Below are 6,905 nucleotides of genomic sequence, written 5' to 3'. Positions count from 1 at the left end.
ACTCTTGGGCTACTCTTTTACCAACGAATAGTGGGATTGACCGTGACATTATAATGCCCCCACGACTGAAAGGGCGAGCATGTTTGGTGCGACGTAAGCATCACCAGAACAAAAAAGTGTACGTTTCCTCATTTTCTTACTTCATGAAGTAGAGGGAGTGTTATTTTCACTTTCTTCGGAATTTATCCCCCCGCTGGTACAGCGGTAAGTCTACGGGTTTACAATGCTAAAATCAGGGATTCGATTTCCCTCGGTGGGCTCAGAAAATAGCCTGATGTGGCTTTGCTATAAGAAAACACACACACACACACTCTTCGGAATTCAAGGATTTACAAAACTCATGATATTTCTTTGTTTCTCGCACAATATAACTCATTATACTTTGATCAATTATAGCAGTAAAATATTTCATATTCTTTAGATTCATCCATGAGCCTAAGTTTATTTATAATTCCAGCATTTCTACTATCAAAAGAATGAATAAATTGATCAAAATCGTGCCTCCTTACTCATCGGGAATCAATGGATTCTGATTCACTGTCTAAATCACGTTCAGAGCTCGAAACAGCTGAATTTGATGATGATCAAAATTATGAAAAGTTTACTTCTCCATTGGAATAATTATCACGTGTTAATACTTCAAGTTCACCTTTTGATGAAAAACGTTTTCGCTTCATTCCCTCAGCTGACGCACCCTTTCTTTTCTGCTCATGACTTACACTGAGAAAATGACTCAGACGCAACCGCTTTGAGTGAGGCCCTCTATGGTTTATGTGTATAGTTCACTCTTCAGCGTACACGTGCCACGGTGTTCACAAAAATATGTGGAATTCATACGTTCTGTAATAATTGATAAACATGAATTTGTGTGCCAGAATGTGGGTAAAGTGAATGTACATCAAAAGAGATATTACAGAAAAACAGTCACAAAAAGAAATTTGATTCTGGTGACTGAGTTTACCTGTGGTACATGCCAGCAATGCATAAGTAACTTGTCTAGCAACAGCTTAATGAAATTAATTTATAGTTTTAAACTTTATCTCAATAATTAATAAGCAACTTAAATACTGGCATCAAAAGTGCACAAGAAGGCTGACTTTATCATATAAGCTGATGAGGAGGTTAGAGACCATGTCCTTAATTTTCTGACTTAGCATAAGGTTACTATTATTATTATTATCTTTGTTAGCATCTTTTGTCTTGATAGGCAGATTTACCCCAACAAAAGCTGTGAAAAAGTTTACCTACAACAGCTATACAAATTGAACATTTCAGAACCTTCCTAATACAGGCAACCAAGAAAATAATGGTAATTGATGATGGCCAGGTGACAAGTGGCAAAGCTACATTTATGGTCAGCTTAGCTTGAGATGTCTGCTGAAGATATATTGAGCCCTGGTCTGAGAAACAAATTCAATAATGGGCAAAGAACAGAAAGGTTCTTGTTGCAGATGTATCTTTACTGTCATTAACTATGGGATTTTTGTTGGTGTTAAAGCCAGTTATAATTTGATCAATTGTTCTCCTATTTGCAATCTACAAGTTTTAATCATCACATATTACATCCTAAGCCAGTTTACTAAAATCAGATAAATCCAGGATTTTTTACATCTGATACCTGTTACCAACATGCCCTGATTGAATGAGAAATTTCATGTTAAATGTAGTTATGATATCCTCATAAAATGGATTGACAAAGAACATTAATTCTTGTGCTTAAGTAAAGATTAAATATTGCAACAGTTATTTTATAACTCAATAACAAAAGAGTTCAGAGGAATGCAGATAAATATTCTCATCAAGAAAAAAACTTTAAAAAAAATAAATGTTGTGTGTGCATCACAAAATGTTTTCTTTTCAAGTTACTCTATGGTATTCTCAGATTCACTAACTACCTCACCTGGGAATCTCACCAGAAAATGTCTTGTAAAGTAAACTTTGAATACTCTTGAACTTTACTAAGTCTAAAGCAAGGAAAGAGACTATCACTTTAGTATCTTTGTTTGTATTAACTTCCCTGCAAAAATTTGTATCTTCCTACATACTAGACTGCACACAGAAACCAGTGTTTAACTCAATTTTCAGTTGTGCAAATAGATAAGAATGGTAACACATTACTGCCAGACACTCACTAGTATCTATTACACAGCTAAGTATATTGAAATAATTTAGATAAAATGTCTTGCTTGAGGACGCAACATGCTGGAAGCCTGTCTTAAATTCATAACCTCTTGAGTGAGAGTCCAATGCAACAGCCACTGTACTTTGCAGAAAACCTGAATTCTAAGTTTGAAGAATGAGACTCTATAACAAAATTAACTTTTTTTTTTATAGGTGAAGAATCTATTAAGAACTGTACTCTGAAACATTGCTTAACCCATTCACTGTGACTGGTCTTTCCAATTCTTCTGGTATTTGCATCATTCCATTAAAGTTAATGCTATCTAATAAATCCATAAAAAAAATTTGGATTTTCCACATCATAAACAGAGATTGTTGCTGTAGTAAAGATATGTTGTTGTACAGGTCTCTCTGACATTGAGAGAGAAACAGATGTATAGAAGGCAGATACAATTAACTTATTGAATGGAAACTTATAGCAAAATATCAATGAACAACACTACCACAAAAATTTATGATTTAACACCTTGTGGGATTTTAAAAGCAAGAATCCATATGTGTACCATTTGCAGTGAACAAAACAAAAATAGGAGCCATATATGTACTGGCAGCACCCACATGACGTAAGGTACTTACTTTAAAACAACATGTATTGTATTCTTGGAACATCACCTTACTTGCAAGTATAAAATATTTTTGTTTTTCTCTACATGACCTGTCCTTTGTTACAGCAATCTTCCCTATAAGAAAGGACATGTGGTATCCTAATCGAACAACCAAATTAGGGGAAGAAGAACTTAATGGCTCCTTAAATTAATATTATATTAAGAACATATACTCAATATGAATAGAAAATTTGACAAATTTATATATGAACTAAAGGGAAAGAAACATACATAGTAAGCTTGCATACTACAACAATAATGTATTTCTTACATGTACACAATAGTTATATTCAAATATTTCCTGTCAACAATGTACAGATCTTTCTTCCTCAATACACTAATCATATTTGAATGTTTTATGTGAGCTGTGAGCATCTCTTCATTGTGCACACACTAGCCATGTTTTAATGTTATTTTGCCAGCTTTTTTTGTGAAGATTTTCCTACATAACATACATACTACTCATCTAAGAATGATATTTATGAATTACTTGGAAATTCCTTTACATTTGAATGTTCATTTTGAGCTGTCTACATCACATAATAACATAGTTGAATGTTATACATCAGTTGTGTACATCTTTGCATAAACCATACATACTAGTTATTTTGAATGTTATGCTAACTGTATTGTTTTTTCATTTAGAGTTTGGTTTCTGTTTCAATACATAAATGTGACTATTACTAATTATTCATGTCTCTTGAGAGTTAAGGAGTTTCATTGAATATTAAACAATAAAAACTTTCTTTGCCAAAAAATAATATTGAGGAACAAAAACTACATTCACACATACACTATGCTATGTAGTATGCAAGAATATAAAGTGTTTTTAACTACCTTTATTTAACTTTTAGTTTATTTAAACTAGTTTCAAAAGTTTCCATGCAAGTAAGTGTGTGTTTCTAGTATTAACAACAAAACATTGGTCAGAGAAATGAATAAATAACTTTCACTCTTATTACCTATTGTTCTGGGCTATCCATCTATGGTATGACACATACTTTGTTGTGAGAAATATTTCTGTAAAATTGAACATACTAGATGAAAGTAGACAAAAATGTTTTCCAGAAGTGTTTCAGATGATACCTTAATGTTATAACCTCCTTTATGTTTTAATGGAAGTCTGGCTAGCTTGGTGTATAAGGTGCTTCACTTATAATTTGCTAGTTTTAGGACTGAAACTCATTGTAAAGCACATGCACCCATTCAGCCATGGGAGCATTATAATCTGACATTCACTCCAATTATTCATTGGTAAAGAAAAGCATAAGACTGGTGGTGAGCAATGTTGACTACTTGTTTTCACTCTAGTGACACTCAGTCTAGTCTATAACTTCAATACTGGGGACAGTCAGTGTAGATAACCCTCAAGGCTTTGTACCAAGTTCAACAAGCAAGCAAACATGTTTTGATGGGAAGGGCAAACAGTGAAGTAACAAACTTAGGTTTCCCAAGAAGAATATCATTATAGAATCCTGTAAATAATGTTGTTTTCTCAGAGTGAGACAAATTTTAAAGGTCTGTAGATTTTTTTAAAGCTTATGAATACTGATAGTAGCACTGTTTTCTGTGAATATCCTAATCATAATAATGTTTAGAAAATTAATAAACATTGTTTTCCTGTTTTTCATTCTGTCCAGTCTCCTTTATCACAACTCAGTCAGAGTAAAGAATTCAGATTTTACTCCACAATACATTTTTTTAAATCACCTATTAAGTTTTATATCCTATTCAATCACACTTAGGAGAAATCAGTGAGCATGAGAATACCACAATTATGTGTATCAGGTTTCAGGAGTGTATTTCTTATCAATGATATTGACATAAACATGAAAAACATAAGAAAATACTGAATGTAAAATCTGTTGGGTGTATTTGTTTGTACAAATTACATTAATCCAGAATCAAATTATTTAGTAATTTTGCTCTTGAGCCATTTTTCCTTCTATAACCAACACATAATATAAGCCTAATGCTCCATTATGAGCCTTTCTCTACCCTTTTTTTTCATTCAATCTGAGGAACTATAAAAAGTATCTACTTTTATAAATTCAAAATTCATTTTTTTTTACCTTATCATCATTAATGTTTCATGTTTTGACATGTTCTGTTGCTCACTGGCAGTAACAGCTTCTTCTTACTGTATTATCGTTTCTTTAAAAATAGGATTGCTTATGGGTTATTCTCTGGTGCCTATATTATTACAAAGAAACTCACATTTTAATATTGTCTTAAATTTGTGGTCATTAAAAGTGTTTTATACAAATATACCACATGTTTCTACCTTCTTTGAGAAGAATTATCAGCCACATGGATAGTGCTATTCACCCTGGATAAATGCAATACTTCTTGCAGAGTAAGGAATTTAGTCAGTGTGGTACATTAACTCAGTTTGATCAGTTGAGGATAGAAAATGTGGATAGAGGATAGAGAAAAGTAATCCTACCATGTTAACAAAGCAAGCACAATCTTGACCAAAATGTTTGCATAGTGTTATACATTGTCTTAATTGTCTACCTGCTGGACTAGTCATTGAGAAAATGTCTGAGTAATAGTAGAGAAGGTAATGTATGATCAGTGAAACACATACAAGTTGTTATTCTATGTATGTTATTTTTAAAATTTATTCATCAAAACACATATTTTGCATCAAAAGGGTGTGCACTTTTCAAATAGATCAACACTTTGTTCAGATAATTTATCTGCATTTGGTGTAGAGTCATGTCTCATCATGCTAAAAGTCAAACTGTGTTACTATCCTGATATGATACAAAGCAAAAAGACAATGTAAAAACAGTTGGATACCCCCAGTGAAATGTATCCAGAATCCTGAAACCTCATTGGAATGCAGGAAAAATTGTTCCAAAAATTCTACTAGTAGATGCCAAAAAACTACTGTCTGAGATAACTGTGTTTTGATCAGGTTAACATGCCAAGGTCAAAAGAAGTTTTGCAGCACCTTACTGTAGAAAGGATATGAAAATATTCATTCCAGCATAACCAAAAGAAAAGTGAATAGGAGACTTACTGAAAATGATTATGAAGAAGGGCTATTCACAACTCAATATTAACCAAAATTTGCTGCCATCACTGTGTTACTTGAGCAAGACAACATGCCAACTTACAGTTAGGACACTGGCAACATGTTATCTTTTCAGATGAATCCTATTTCCAACTTGTTAAAGCTGGTAGTAGGATACATGTTCATCATTTCTGGAAAGAGGATGAGAGAAGATTGTTCTTTCCCAAAGGGAACATACAGAAGGTAGTATAATAGATGTTTTACAGTGTAGAAAAACTGCTCTTCCAGAGGAACATCAATGGTCCCTCTTACAGGCATCACATGGAGATGATATTTCTGCCACATGCTTGGGTGACATTAGAAGTAATTTTTTTTTGTGTGTGGGGATTCTTCTTCTGTATTAGCTGTTTGTGAAAACTTTCTAGCACAAATGTATGGATTAAATTAGTATTTTGCAAAAATGCAATTATATGAGGGAGGTAAAGTAATTTAATTTATATGATTTCTTACCCAAACATCAAATCCACATTTATTTATAAATGACTTATAAATTATTTACACCAAAGGTTACATGCTGCTTGGAAAATTTCTTTCACTTTGAAGGATAGTATCTTGGATTTTAGGAAACATGAAGCTAAAAGATTAAAGAATTATACTAATACGAAAGGAGATAATAATATGCATATTTCATTTTAATCATAGCAGTACTAAAAGAACTTTGGATCTAACTGCTAGAATTTGAGGCTTTAGTTTTCAACATTTTTGAGTACAGATAAGTGAAGTTGTTAAAATGTTGTTTTAAAAGATCTTGAGGTGTTATTAATGGCTTGGTAAATACTGGAGGAAATATTTTATTTGTTAAAATTAAATTATGCTGAATACACAAGAAAAGGTAATATCACACAGAATTCTAAAAATGTGATATGTGCTTTAGTTGAGATTTCTTAAAGAAAAAATATTTTTAATGATTTTGTGGTCTACTGATAATGTCTTTAATAACATCAGTAGTTACACATACATGTAGATACATATTTGGCTTAATTATTTATTAAGGTTCTTGGGAATTGTTTTCTCACTTTACATGTCAAAGATGATAC

Source organism: Tachypleus tridentatus, chromosome 8 (genome assembly GCF_004210375.1).
Source record: "Tachypleus tridentatus isolate NWPU-2018 chromosome 8, ASM421037v1, whole genome shotgun sequence".
Taxonomy (NCBI): Eukaryota; Metazoa; Arthropoda; class Merostomata; order Xiphosura; family Limulidae; genus Tachypleus; species Tachypleus tridentatus.
The sequence above is the reverse complement of the archived record's forward strand: the minus strand, read 5'-3'. Positions refer to the sequence as shown.